The sequence below is a fragment of the Carlito syrichta genome, unplaced genomic scaffold (genome assembly GCF_000164805.1).
Source record: "Carlito syrichta isolate Samal-C Ts95f unplaced genomic scaffold, Tarsius_syrichta-2.0.1 Scaffold99436, whole genome shotgun sequence".
Lineage (NCBI taxonomy): Eukaryota > Metazoa > Chordata > Mammalia > Primates > Tarsiidae > Carlito > Carlito syrichta.
Genome location: NW_007043532.1, coordinates 167779 through 183962, shown reverse-complemented (window position 1 = coordinate 183962; position 16184 = coordinate 167779).

Below are 16184 nucleotides of genomic sequence, written 5' to 3'. Positions count from 1 at the left end.
AATTAGATTTCTAAACAAAGAGAGACCATTTTGGTCTCCCAAACTACAAGTCTTTGGTTCAAATCAAAGCAGTACTTTGCTAGGTGATAAGAGAGCAGATGATTGATATAATAGGAAAAGAAGGAAAAACTCGAAGAAAAAATAGACTCAATAAAATACAAAAAAAGAAAATATGAACATTGGATATTTTTTAAAAACAACAACAAAATGCTGCAACTTATAAAGTACCAGAATTAGAATTTATCAGTACATAGATCTAGATAAGTTGAACACACAACTAGCCAGAACAGTAATTTATATATCCTAAAAATTGTCAAACCACACAAAAACAGGTTAAGTAACACTTTTAAACAAAACTATTATTTATAAAACAAGATACAAACTCCAAAGCAGTTCATAACACCTTTAATTAGTTATAATTAATAGAGAAACCTAATAACCAGGGCAAAAGAGAAGATCATTATGTAACTATGAATATGTTTGGTAAATAGTAGTACCCAATATCTGTTGAATAAATAGAAGCAGTGAAGACTATAAAAGAAAAATATAACGTTAAAAAGAAACACACAAGCCCGGCTCAGTGGCTCAGCCTGCAATCCCGCGCCTTTGGGAGGCTGAGGTGAGTGGATTGCCTGAACCCGCGGGTTTGAGGCCACTGCACTCCAGTCTGGGTGACAGAGTGAGACTCCAACTCAAAAAAAAAAAAGAAAAGAAATGCACAAAAAAGGAAATATAACCTAAATAAACAGAGTTAGAAGATCATTATGTAACTATGAATATGTTTGGTAAATAGTAGTACCCAATATCTGTTGAATAAATAGAAGCAGTGAAGACTATAAAAGAAAAATATAACGTTAAAAAGAAACACACAAGCCCGGCTCAGTGGCTCAGCCTGCAATCCCGCGCCTTTGGGAGGCTGAGGTGAGTGGATTGCCTGAACCCGCGGGTTTGAGGCCACTGCACTCCAGTCTGGGTGACAGAGTGAGACTCCAACTCAAAAAAAAAAAAGAAAAGAAATGCACAAAAAAGGAAATATAACCTAAATAAACAGAGTTAGAAGATCATTATGTAACTATGAATATGTTTGGTAAATAGTAGTACCCAATATCTGTTGAATAAATAGAAGCAGTGAAGACTATAAAAGAAAAATATAACGTTAAAAAGAAACACACAAGCCCGGCTCAGTGGCTCAGCCTGCAATCCCGCGCCTTTGGGAGGCTGAGGTGAGTGGATTGCCTGAACCCGCGGGTTTGAGGCCACTGCACTCCAGTCTGGGTGACAGAGTGAGACTCCAACTCAAAAAAAAAAAAGAAAAGAAATGCACAAAAAAGGAAATATAACCTAAATAAACAGAGTTAGAAGATCATTATGTAACTATGAATATGTTTGGTAAATAGTAGTACCCAATATCTGTTGAATAAATAGAAGCAGTGAAGACTATAAAAGAAAAATATAACGTTAAAAAGAAACACACAAGCCCGGCTCAGTGGCTCAGCCTGCAATCCCGCGCCTTTGGGAGGCTGAGGTGAGTGGATTGCCTGAACCCGCGGGTTTGAGGCCACTGCACTCCAGTCTGGGTGACAGAGTGAGACTCCAACTCAAAAAAAAAAAAGAAAAGAAATGCACAAAAAAGGAAATATAACCTAAATAAACAGAGTTAGAAGATCATTATGTAACTATGAATATGTTTGGTAAATAGTAGTACCCAATATCTGTTGAATAAATAGAAGCAGTGAAGACTATAAAAGAAAAATATAACGTTAAAAAGAAACACACAAGCCCGGCTCAGTGGCTCAGCCTGCAATCCCGCGCCTTTGGGAGGCTGAGGTGAGTGGATTGCCTGAACCCGCGGGTTTGAGGCCACTGCACTCCAGTCTGGGTGACAGAGTGAGACTCCAACTCAAAAAAAAAAAAGAAAAGAAATGCACAAAAAAGGAAATATAACCTAAATAAACAGAGTTGCACTGCAACTGTTTGAAAATACTAACCTGAACATAAAATAAATTCTTCAGTTCTAAGATAGTTTAAGCTCCTACCTTAGTGCTAAAGAAAGAAAAATAAACAATTTTCAAGTCTGAAAATTAGATGATCTCAAACTTTAAAGTAACAGTTACTTTCTTTTCCTCAATTATTTAGGGCCTCAGTTAAGTTATAGTTTTCACCCAAAGAGCTTTGTTCAGAGAGTTCTTATTTTAAGGTTACTCTGAAATGACTGTCTTAGTTAAAACTCAAAGTGTTGCCATTTATTTATTTATTTATTTATTTATTTGAGTTGGAGTCTCACTCTGTCGCCCAGCCTGGAGTGCAGTGGCCACTCCCGGCCACCACAGCCTCTACCTGCTGGGGTCCGGTGATCCTTCCGCCTCAGCCTTCCAAGTAGCTGGAACTACAGGCGCATGCTACCACGCCCGGCTAATTTTTTATTTATTGTAGAGATGAGGTCTCACTGCCCGGGCGGGTCTCGAACCCGCAGACCCAGGCAATCCACTCACCTCAGCCTCCCAAAGGCGCGGGATTACAGGCTGAGTCACTGAGTCCGGCTTGGTGTTGCAATTTAAAAGCCAAGTGAATATCAAATGATTGGTGATCCCAGATTACTATCTGTACTTGACTATTCCTAGAATCTAGTATGTGAATAACCTTCTGCAACAAGGAATCCTTCTAACGCTAATTTAACCCAGTTTATGAGCAAAAAAAAGTTCTACAAGCCAACAGACTTTGCTCCGCTTTTCAAATGAATAGCTCATGACAAAATTCATGCCTCAAACCAAAGAAAAAACTACACACATTACACACATTTTTCAAAGGAGCAATAATACAAGCATCTAGCAAGAAAAAAAATAAAATACCATGGCCAAAGACTTGAGAAACATTCATTTTCTTGTACCCAAAACTTGAAAATCGCAAATTATTTCCTTTGTACTATTTTAGACAATTTGCTAAAGCTGCTATTGAATAAGAACACCTAGACTGCCATCATGAGAATCATTAATGCACCTGGTAAGAACACAAAAGACTGACTCACCTGTGTGGAATCCATTATCCTTTGAAAAAAACTCAAGTCTGGTACTAGAGGGCATAATGTACTTTCTGCCGGACAAGAGGAGAATGATTTTTCCTTGTCCTACTTCCCAGCTGCCCAAAGAATAGATCTCATAGCAATTGTAATATGACTCTTTTACAGAAATAAGAGGTGGATAAAGTGCTTACAAACAATAGCTATTTCATACAATTGTATTTCTAAATGTTCTTTCAGACTTTTATTGCTCAGAAGTTTAAATTATTTTAAACTAAAACAGTTTTTAAAAAGCCTCCTACAGTCATTTTGGAAACGCTGCTAAGTATAAATATGAATGGCACTCAGGTGTAACAGTGAACACAGTGAGTTAAAAGTAACAGACTTTTTGAAATGCTGGGTGTTGCAAAAGTGTGAGAAACCGGCACTTTTAATACACTGGTGCAGAGATTTAACTAGTGCACTTTAAAATAAACAATTTAGAAAGAGTTATCAAAGTTTTATATTACTAAATTTCCAGCAGTAGGAGAAACATCCATACAAAGAAATACTACCTGCTAAAAAGGAAGTAAAGTGGTATATACTGATACTCAGGATCTACCACTAACTGGGGGGAGAAAAAAAGGTAAGGTACTATGACTTCATTTGAGCAAATTTCAAATTAGCATTACCACATCATTCCATTCATGAATAAATTTATATTATCCACTTGAAGTACATATATTATTTAATTGTACAAAAACTATTTGCAACTTTCATCTTTCACGTTTCACTTTCTGTCATTCATCTTCTCTCTACCCAAGCTGGCTTGAATTTTCTTTCCTTTTTTTTTTTTTGAGTTGGAATCTCACTCTGTTGCCCAGACTGGAGTGCAGTGGCCGCTCCCAGCCACTGCAGCCTCGACCTGCTGGGCTCCGGCGATCCTTCCACCTCAGTCTTCCAAGTAGCTAGAACTACAGGTGCGTGCTACCATGCCAGGCTAATTTTTGATTTATTGTAGAGATTAAGTCTCATAAAATCTAATTAGAAGACTAACTTCTGTATGATAGTATGTTCTCCTAGCAGAACAGAAAATCTAAATACGTTAAAATTGCTCTTATAAGTAATAAAAATATACCTTTTTTTTTTCCTGATCAAGAGTCTCACTCTCATGGCTATCACAGCCTAGACCTGCTGGGCTCAGGCAATCCTTCCACCTCAACCTTCCAGGTAGCTGGAACCACAGGCATGTGCCTCCATGCCCAGCTAATTTTTTGATTTATTGTAGAGATGAAGTCTCATCATGTTGTTCAGGCTGGTGTCAAATCCCAGTGCTCAGGCAATCCTCTTGCCTCCGTCTCCCAAAGTGCTGGGATTACAGGTATGAGCCACCATGCCCAGTAAAACATTCCTTTTTAAATAGTAGAATAATTATAAGTATTTGATCTAAGGCTAAATCTGATTTTATTAACTAGTCATTTATTAGAGAAGTATAAGCAGAAATCAGTTTTACCTAAAATTCTCATTTCTTTAACTTGGATCTGATTAGCACATGCAAAGCAAAGATTAAGTACCATATACCCGCAATATATAGTATGGCAAGACAGAAAACCATTTTTTAAACAAGTTAAGAACAACAAAGTCTCCTTTTGAGATTGTTAGTATACCATCTATTCAACATATCAAGAATTTCCAAGATTCAGCCTGGGCAACATAGTGAGACCTCAGCTCTACAAAAAATAAAATTAGCCAGGAGTGGCGGCACAGGTCAGTAGTCCCAGCTATTCAGAAGGTTGAGGCAGAAGGATCACCTGAGCCCAGGAAGTTGAGGCTGCAGTGAGCCATGATGGTACTAACAGCACTCCAGCCTTGGCGACAAAGTGAGACCCTGACTAAAAGAAAAAATTTTTTTAACTGTCCAAGATTCATCAAACTGGGCAACTGAAGAATGCATAGCATATTGGTGAGAGCTACTACTCAATTCCATGGACCCAATATTGCCAGATCTAGCAGTTTTTCAAGAAAGCCAGAAATTTTTACATGATGTCTCCTGATTTTTACATGTTGGCAACTAACTCAGTTTTTGTTTGTTTTAATTTAAATGCTATGCAAGCCAACTGTCCAGAGCCAAATAAAATTACTTTCACCCTTAGGTTTCCAGCTTCAGTCTCTAGAAAAGGTGCTGGGAGCTTAGGGGAAAGATAAGAAAGAGAAGTAAAGAGATCAGACCAGAAAGATCTTTATATGATAAGTTAAGAAATTTGAATTTTTATCATACATTACAATAGCATTTTTCAAGCTTATTATTTATTTAATAACAGAACTCTTTGTCATACTAAATGTTACCCAGAAATCCAATATGAAGACTGCTCTAGTTTAATGGATGACAATGAGTAACTGCCTCAAACAATCTCTCAGAAAATCTAGGGTTTCAAGCAACACAGTTTGAAAATCACTAAACTACAGGATGATGTGGGTCTGTGTGTCAGGGGTTAACATAGTGTGTATATTCCAAAATCATGAGTTTTATGTAGAGGTTGGATATATAAAGTAGAAACTAGGAAGACACATAGTTTGTGTTTTAATACTAACAGAAAATACTAAGAACTTAAAATTTTACATGCATTTTTAAGGTAAACAAAGCTTTAGTGACACTTCTACTTGCACCTTCAGACAAACTAGGCGTACAAATTTGTTTTTCTCCACTGTTAAGGTTACCTTTTAAAATGTGAGAAGCACTGATGGAAGACAAAAGAAACCATTGAAGAAATTTAAGCAGGAAGTACCATGGTTAAAAGGGGAAGACAATTTTTTGTTTTGTTTTCTGAATGTGAGTTTTTTGGAGTTTTTTGTTATTGTTTTATTTTTATTTTTATTTTTTGGCAGAGGTGTGAGCAGTAGTGAGCAGTATCCACATTAAGATTGAAGCAGAGAGTCCTCAGCTAGAAGACAATTGAAATAGTCCAAGTAGAGATGAGGACATAGACTGCAACACAGGGGGGAATAAGATACAACCTGTGATTAAAAGTTATTTAGGGCCAGGCGTGGTGGCTCAAACCTGTAATCCCAGCAATTTGGGGGGCCAAGATGAGGGGATTGCCTGAGCCCGTGGGTTCAAGAACAGCCGGGGTATATGGCGAGACCTCATCTTTACAATAAGTCAAAAAATTACCCAGACATGGTAGTGCGCACCTGTAGTTCTGGCTACTTGGAAGGTTGAGGCTAAAGGATCACCTGAGCCCAGCAGGTTGACGCTGGGATGGTCGTAAGTGTGCCACTGTACTCCAGTCTGTGCGACAGAGTGAGACGCCGAGTCAAAAACAAAAAGTTACTTCGGAGACATGATGGGCAGGACTTGGTGGTGCTTAGAAATATGCCAAGAACATGTAGTATGGCTCCAGGTTTCTGATGGGGATGTTTGGGTGCCATCACCTTCTCCCATCTAAATTATTTTCCTAGACAGCCCCAACAACACTCATCATAACAATTATTGTACTGTAACATTTTCTTTGTCTATCTTCTATACCTAACTCTGAGATGTCAGGGCAAAGATTACCTCTGATTCAACTTTGTATCATCAACTTCTGGTACATAGGAAGTGCTAAAAGAAAAAGTATAAAATGAGTAAGACATCAGAATCAGTACACTGCCAAGAGGAGAAAAAAAATATAAAAACAAAAATGCGTTAACAGCTTCTTTTATTTCATTTTTCTGTTCCTATGCTTTTTGTTTTGTTTTGTTTTGTTTTTGGGTCAGAGTCTCACTCTGTCACCCAGGCTGGAATGCCACGCCACGCTCACAGCCACCACAGCCTTCACCTGCTGGGCTCAGGTGATCCTTCCACCTCAGCCTTCCAAGTAGCTGGAACTACAGGTGCACGCCATCATATCTGGCTAATTTTTGACTTATCGTAGAGATGAGGTTTCACCAAGTTGCCCAGGCTGATCTTGAAGCCCTAGGCTCAGGCAATCCTCTCGCCTCCACCTCCCAAAGTGCTAGGATTACAGGCTTGAGCCATTGTGCCCAGCTCCTATCTTTTTTCTCCACATATTCTCGGGTGGAGGACAGAAAGAGAATCTCATGACTCAACACCAACGTTTCTAACAGATACCACAGGGGTAAAAATTTGTAAAGTACTAACTGAAATATAGTAGACTGTAGTCTGTCTCATATTTTTCTGACATAATCTAGGAGTAACATGAATGATATTCTCGGAAATAAAACCTTGCCCTAATCCCAAACTCTTTACCGCTGTCTGGTTCAAATGCTTAGAAACATTCTATTAAAAATATTTTCAAAACAGAATGCAGTATAACTTTACCAGATAAGGCATTTTAATATCTCAGTTGGTAACCAGAAAATGTCAAACATTCTAGCCTGTGTGTATGTGCAGAACATAAAGAAAAAATACTCTAAAATATTGCTAAATCAGGAATTGCATTTAGACAAAATGTTCATGTTGGCTTGAAAATAGTCTATATATTGATATAACTAGGAAAAAGCACCAAAAACTGAGGAAAGAGCTAAATAAGAATAAGAGATTGTCAGATCAGTATATATGTCCATCTCTTAAACACCAATACCTTCAGATGTAACAAAAGAAACTATTTCAATCATCATTACTTTCAAATAGGAAATTTTCAGCATATTGGAACTCTATGCTGTGTGTCTGAACAATTTCTGCAATAGTAGGGAGTAGCATATGCTTTTTTAAAACTGGCAAGTCAAATAGCCTGATCTCTTTTCATGAAATCTGAGAGTTGGTTACTTGGAAACTCACAGTGGATGACATCTTAAAATCAAGTTCTGGTCCAGGTCAAATAGTTATACTAATGCTTTAACCAAGCCAAAAATTAAATTGAAGAGACACTGTAGTCTCCTATTTAACCTGAAAGTGAATATCCTATTACCATTTACCTCCAAATACAAAAGAGCACAAATGATTTTGTCAAAAAATTTGCAAGGGCATTTATACATTTTTAAATAAACTATATGATATCAGAATAGACATGGCTCTATTTTGTAAAACACATTGCTGTATTAATAATTAAATCCCCAAAAGACTACAGCTTCGGGACACAGGTGTATAGCCAGAAAGAGTACGTGAATGACACCTTTGTGAGTCAAATCATATCTTCTCAGTAACACTAAAACTCTACGCTTGCTTTATTTTCATTTTGATCAATTTCCAATTGGCAGAGGTTTCTACCACTGACATCAACATTTTTCTACCCTCTACCTTAACTGTTAAATTGTGAGTAGTTTATATACCACAAGACACAGTGAAATTTAAGAATGCACTATTAAAAGAAATTCCTTTTGACTATCGCCCTCTTTAGTAGTGGGAAAAATCACTTCTTAATTCACATTCTATATGAGTTCAGAATTTCATGTATAATAATACATGTTCTAAGACATTATCTGACCATAATTGTTCCAGACAACTGGAGCATACTCCAAAATGCAGAAGTTCTATTTTAAACTTTTTTGATGTAACTCTTTCTATAATATATGTCTTCAACAAATGTGTATGATGGTTGTGTGCTGGCTAAATATAAATGGAACTTGTCCTAATAATACAGACTCCTTATCATGAACAGAAGTTCCCATACTGTGCTATATGTAAGTCAACAAAACTCAACCATTTATATGCCATAGTTCATTCAATAGGCTATCACATAATCTAAGCATTATAATGAAAGAAAGAAAAAGTCTACTTTTCCCAAAAAGAACAAATGTTTAAGTTTCACAAACATTCTGTTATTATAGAATGGCATTATATCATATGTATATTTACTTACACAAACTCACTTATGCATTTAGCAAAAAGAAAGAGACAGAGAGACATTTTTGGAAAGCAGCCCCATTTCACCAGCCTCTCCTCTCAGTCACTGCATCTATGCCTCAGAGTAAGCACAAAATGGGAGAGGTCACGGTGCTGTTCCTTCAGTTGCACTCAGTCCCAGTGCTGCTCCAAGGATGAGCATCTTACCAGACTACATGCAACAGTGTAAAGATAACCTTCCAATACAATGCCAAAACATGATATCATATGATATTCAGCTGAAGAAATAATGATTTAATCCTACACTGGAGGGAAAACTGGATGTCATAGGTTGAGTGAAAAATCATTTGCCTGCACAGGTAATTTCTGGAATTATTAAGGCTAATTTTCACTATGATTTCTGCCATACAAAACTTTGGAATATAAATTCCACATAAGATTCAACTTCACTATATTTACCACTTACAGAAACAAATTTATAGCAAAATAAAATATTTTTATAAAGAATTATAGTTCTTCCTGGCAACCAATTCCTGATCAAAACCCAACTGCCCATGTCATAAGAGATAAGATAGACAAGTGGGACCTCATCAAACTGACAAGCTTCTGCAAAGCCAAAGAAACCATCAAGAGAGCAGGGAGACAGTCCACAGTCTGGGAAAAAAAAATTGCCAACTGTATATCTGACAAAGGCCTAACATCTAAAATCTACAAGGAACTCAAACACGCCAAAAAGAAAAATACAAACAGCCCCATTACAAAGTGGGCAAAAGATGTGAATAGACGCTTCTCAAAAGAAGACATACAAGCAGCCAACAGATACATGAAAAAATGCTCAGCCTCACTACTCATCAAAGAAATGCAAATTAAAACCACACTGAGATAACACCTAACTCCAGTCAGGATGGCCATCATCAATAACTCAAAAAACAACAGATGCTAGAGAGGATATAGGGAAAAGGGAACACTTCCACACTACTGGTAGGAATGCAAACTAGTACAATCTCTGTGGAAAACAGTTTGGCGATTTCTAAAAGATCTAAAAACCAACCTTCCATATGAACCCGCAATCCCCCTATTGGGAATATACCCAGAGGAACTCAAATCACGCTATGAAAAAGGTACCTGTGTATGCATGTTTATTGCAGCATTATTTACAATAGCAAAAACATGGAACCAATTGTGTAGCCCATCGAAAGAGGATTGGATAAAAAAAATATATTGTACATATACATGATGGAATATTATGCAGCCATAAAGAAGGGCAAAATTATGAACTTCACAGCAACTTGGATGGATTTAGAGGCTATAATACTAAGTGATCTATCACAGAAACAAGGAACTGAGTACCACATGTTCTCACTCATAAGTGGACCTCGAACAGTTATTGTAATACTATAAGAAAGGGATTGGCAGTCATTGGAAACTGCCAGAGGAGGGGGAAGGGCAGAATCAGCAGTAGTGGGAAATTGCGGGGGGCGGGGGGGAGGTGTCACATACCTCATCAAAAAGGGTACCTTCATAATGAACATTTGTATACCTAACCCTGAATTGTAGCCCACATCTTCAAAATAAACAATTTTTTAAAAGAATTATTTTCTCAAATTGCCATTTCGTGCATATATCATAAAAAGTAATCCAGACTTTAGTCAATGAAAGGAAGATTACAAGATTCTCACTAAAAACACTAAATTATTATTACATCTTACATGATAATAAAACATTTACCTTTACAGTTTACAGTCACAGCAAACAATACTACTAGATTCCCTATAGAAGATTTTGCTTCTGAATAAAAATCGTTTATAAGCCCCTGGATGAAAACCACTTCTTTCTCTAATGACAATGCTTATTTAATATGGGCCCTTAGAAATCTCTCCCTGCTATAATTTTTAAAATCTCTAATATGTATACAGATTTTGGCAATGGGTCTTTTGTTTTAATAAAGATGAAGGGATTGTAATAGCAATCTGTTATTGCATAACAAAATACTCCCCAACTTAAAAAATGAACAATTTATTATCTCACAAATTGCTGAGTGTCAGGAATCCAAGAGCAGCTTATTTGTTAAGATGCCAGCTGGGGCTGCAGTTATCTGAAGACATGACTGGGACTAGGGAAGCCCCCTTTTCTTTTCTTGCTTTTTTTTTTTTTTTAAGAGACAGGGTCTGGCTCTGTCGCTTAGATTAGAGTACAATGGTACAATCCTAGTTTACTGCAGCCTTGAACTCCTGGGCTCAAGCAATCATCCTACCTCAGCCTCCAAAGTAGCTAGCTAGTTCTACAGGCACAGAGCATCATAACCAGCTATTTTTTTTTTTTTAAGAGACAGAGTCTCACTATGTTGCCTAGGCTGGTCTCAAACTCCTGATTCAAGCGATCCTCCCACTTCAGTCTCCCAAAGTGCTGGGATTACAGGTATGAGTCACCACACACAACCAGGAATCTACTTCTAGATTACTCACTCACTTGGCTGTTGACAGGAGGCCTCAGTTCTTCATTACATGGAGCTTCATAAGGCTGCTGACAACACAGAAACCATCTTGCTTGAGAACAAGATGCCCAAGAAGAGAGTAACCAAACAGAAAGCCACAAAGTCATCTTCTTTAAAGAGCTAGCCTTAGAGATGACACACCATCACTTATATCACTTGCTATTGGTTACACAAGCAACCCTGATAATACTTGGGAGAAATTACACAAGGACAGACAATGATCGTTGGGAGCCCTCTGGCATTCAGGGTATACCAGCGATAAATATTCACATGTATGGTTGATGCAGTTTTATACAAGTCCACAAATTCTTTGATACTTCTCTCATAAAAAGGTGAAGCCTAATTCCCCTTCCCCTGAATGTGAGTTGTATTTAGGTCTCTAACAAATTGAATGCAGCAGAAATGATGGTATCTGACTTCCAAAGCTAGTTAATAAAAGACATTGTGGCTTCTATTTGTCTCTCTCTTGAATCATCCACTCTTAGGGAAGAAAGCTGCCACGTTGTGAGGACGCTGAAGAAACTCTTAGGAGAGGCCCATATGACAAAGAACTGAGGCCTCTAGTCAACAAATAGTAAAGAACTGAGGACTCCTCACAAAAACCACAGGAATAAGCTAAAAACTACAGTCTGCTCTCTGTATACAGAAGTTTTGCATCCTGTGAATAATGGATTTTCAATTCACGTTTGGTTGAAAAAATACACATATAAGTGGACACACACAGCTCAAACTCATGTTGTTCAAAGGTCAACTGTATATAATCTAGCTCCAGTTAAGCCGTCAAATGACTGGAGCCTGTACTGAATCTTGATTGCAACCTCCCGAGACACCCTCAGCCAGAGCTACCCAGCTAAAGTCATTCCCAAATTCCTGACTCACAAGAACTGTGAGATAGTAATGTTTGCTTTAAACAAACTTCATTTTAGGATAATTTGTTAGATAGCAATAAATAACTAGTGCAATGGTAGAGTAATATGATTTCCTACTAAACTAGTTAATTAGTCAAAAATTAAGATATCATTCTCCAAAGAGTTTTTAAATCTCAAAAAAATCTTTATTTTCATGGCAACAGTTGTCATCTAAGAAGTCAGCCATAGGTAATTTAAAAGACAAAAGGAAATTGATAAATTTTTGTAATACATATGACAAAGTGTTGATTTCCTTAATGTCCAAACAGGCCTTAAAAATCAATAATATAAACACAGGCAACACTATAAAGAAAATGAGCAAAGAACATGAGTAGGGCATTTATATAATAGAAAAGAAATATACAGCTGGACATGGTGCCTCACACCTGTAATCCCAGCACTTTAGGAGGTGGAGGCGAGAGGGTTGCCTGAGCCCAGGTGTTCTAGACCAGCCTGGGCAACTTGGCAAGACCTCGTCTCTATAATAAATCAAAAAATTAGCTGGATATGGTGCTGCGCACCTGTGGCTCTAGTTACTTAGAAGGCTGGGGCAGAAGGATCACCTGAGCTCAGCAAGTCAAAGCTGTGGTGGCCATGAGCACACCAATGCGCTCAAGCCTGGGCGACAAAGTGAGACTCCGACTCAAAAAAAAAGAAAAAGAAAGACATATACATAAAAACACATTAAAAATATTTAAATGAACTCATAAAGAAATGTAAATCAAACTACAGAATAGCATAATACATCCAATACATAGGTAAAACTAAGAAGATACATACACATGCATAGTTAAAAGTAAAGAATGAATTTACTGCTAGTGGCAACATTGAAAAAAACAACTTGGGCATTCCAGTTCCACTATGGCAATCCAGTAGAAAAGGGAAGTCGTTTCAAAAAATGTTGCTAGATCAACTAGATACTCTGTTAGGGAAAAAAAAAAATCAACTCTTACCTCACACCATATGTAAAAATTAACTCTAAATGCATCAAAGACCTAAATGTTAAATCTAAAACTAAAAAATTTTTAAAGTCAAACATATGTCTACAATACAGCCTAGTCATTTTACTCCTGGTATTTATCCACGAGAAACAAAAATACATATCTACCCAAAGACTTTATGTGAAATTTCATAGCAGCTCCTTTATAATCACTAACAACCGGATACAAGCCAAATGCCCATTAACTTGTAAATGAATAAACAAACTGAGGTATATCTATACAATGGAATACTACTTGGCGATAAAGAGGACTAAACTGTTGATACAACAACATGAATGAATCTCAAAATATTCATTTGAATGAAAGAAGCCAAGTGAAAAGAAAGGAGTACAGACTTTATGACTCTATGTAAAATATAGCAAAAATAAGCTAATCTATGAGGAGAGAAAGTAAATCACCTGCTGCCTGGGGAAGGGGTAGAGGAAAGAATAGATTATAAAAGGACACAAGGAAATGTTAGATAAATATTTCCATTACTTGCAAATTGTGGTGATGGTTCCCTGGGTGTATAAAAATGCCAAAACTGACTAAATTATACACTTTACATATGTGCAGCTTACTAACACTAATTATACTTCAATAAAGTTGAAGTACAGAAAACAAAAAAGTTGGCAATATCTACCAGTATTATAAATGCACACACTACTTTTAAAGATTAATCTTTATAGATATACTTACATGTACACAAAGAAATGAATGTATATTAGAAAATGACAATATTAAATATACAGAAGCAACCAAGACTTCCATTAACATATAGCAGGTTAAGTAAATAAGGTATTTTCAAAAGATGAAATACTCCGTCATAAAAAAGAATGATGTGCATCTATATGCTCTAACATGAACAGTAAGAAAATGCACAGAAATTTCTAGCTGTGATTATATCTGGTTAACCAGTACCTTTAAAGCCCTTAAAATTCTCTATTACAAAAATTTATAACTTTTTTATTTTTATTTTTATTTTTTGAGTTGGAGTCTCACTGTCATCCAGAATGGAGTGCAGTGGCTGCTTCCGGCCACCGCAGCCTCAACCTGCTGGGCTCCGGCGATCCTTCCTCCTCAGCCTTCCAAGTAGCCGGAATTACAGGCACGCGCTATCACGCCCGGCTGATTTTTTGATTTATTGTAGAGATGAAAGTCTTGCTGCCCAGGCAGGTCTCGAACTCGCGGGCTCAGGCAATTCACTCACCTCAGCCTCCCAACGGCGCAGGATTACAGGCTGAGCCACCGAGCCTGGCTATAACTTTTCACAAAGAAACATTATACAACACTTAAGACTGATACTACCATTCAATAATAATCACAGTACATGCCCAAAATATTTGCTATTATGTGCCAGGAAAATATGCCAAGTACGTTGTACAAACTGCATTTATTTAATCTTTACAACAATCATATAAAGTAGGTAGACTTTTTAATCACTATTGAAGAGATTTAGGAATCTGGGAGTCAAAAAAGTCTTTGCTGAAGGTCACATAGCCAGATGTGGTAACATAGGATTCAACTCACGTTTCTTTGATTTCAAAGTTGATTCTTTAACCACTGCACCAAAATGTCTCTATAAACATAATCTAGGAATCAAAAACTCATAATTGGGAGTACAGTGTTAGTAGAGACAATATAATCAAGGCACACAAGTTCAATTTCTGGTTCTATTTTTGGTAGAAAAAAACTTGGCAAAAAAAAAAACAACTTGGCATTTAGTTATGTATAGAACTGTCCTCTGCAAGGTATTTTATTAATCAATCCACTATGACCATATGTTGTATACTAGCTTCTGCATATATAAATTTTAGTTTCTATTCTAAATCCAAATAATATAAATATAAAATATAAAATACCTAAAGCAAATATATTTCCCAAGAAAAACAGAAGCACTGAACTTAACTAGCTGTGGTAATTATTACTACCAACACCATTCCTACTATAAAGTGTATGTTTTTACATTTAGCTGCAGTACATTACATAGCTCACTTTTTGCAATTAACCTCCAAAAGAAACCTAAAATTAATAAGTGTGCCAGATATGACTAAGAGAAATAAGGCATTCATAATCTGAATAATGAAGAAGCACCTATTGCAAAATAGGACATTTTAGATCTTAGAAATATTAATAGATGTAAACTATCTTCAGAGTAAGAATTTTTTGGCTTGCAAATTTTGCTTAACAGCCTCAACTTAAGAGGCTCGCTATCTTTGCAATCAACTGGTTGGGCATAGAGCAAATATGGAATAAAAATGTGTATTACTAACACCATATTTTACTAATAATTGTTAAGATATCAATTAGGTGTTCACTTAATGGCAATGTTAGCACTTTTAGAAAATAAAGTAATATTTAGCTCAGCAAATTCCTGATCCATTAAGAAAAACCACATGTATAATTTATTTCTATCTAATTGTTCATTTTTGTGTGTGAGCACACACACACACAACTAGAAGGTAAAAATTAAAACAACTCCTCTTTAAAAGTTATCATGGCCAGGCGCAGTGGCTCATGCCTGTAACCCCAGCACTTAGGGAGGCTGAGGCAAGAGGACTGCCTGAGTCTAAGAATTCGAGACCAGCCTAGACAACATGGAAAAACCTCACATCTGCAATAAATCAGAAAATTAGCCAGACACACACCTGTAGTTCCTGCGTCTCAGGAGGCAAAGGAGGAAGGATGACCTGAGCCCAGTATGTCGAGGCTGTAGTAGCTGTGATTGTGCCACTGTACTCCAGCCTGGGCAACAGAGTGAGACTCTGACCCCCCTAAAAAAAGTTATTATGTACAATTTTTCTTTTGCAAAAAGAAGTTCTTATTATTTTATAGCATATTTTCTTTTTTGTTTGTTTGTTTTTTTTGTTTTTTGTTTTTTTTTGAGTTGGAGTCTCACTCGGTGGCCCAGATTGGAGTGCAGTGGCCGCTCCCGGCCACCGCAGCCTCGACCCACTGGGCTCCGGCGATCCTTCCGCCTCAGCCTTCTGAGTAGCCGGAATTACAGGCATGCGCTACCACG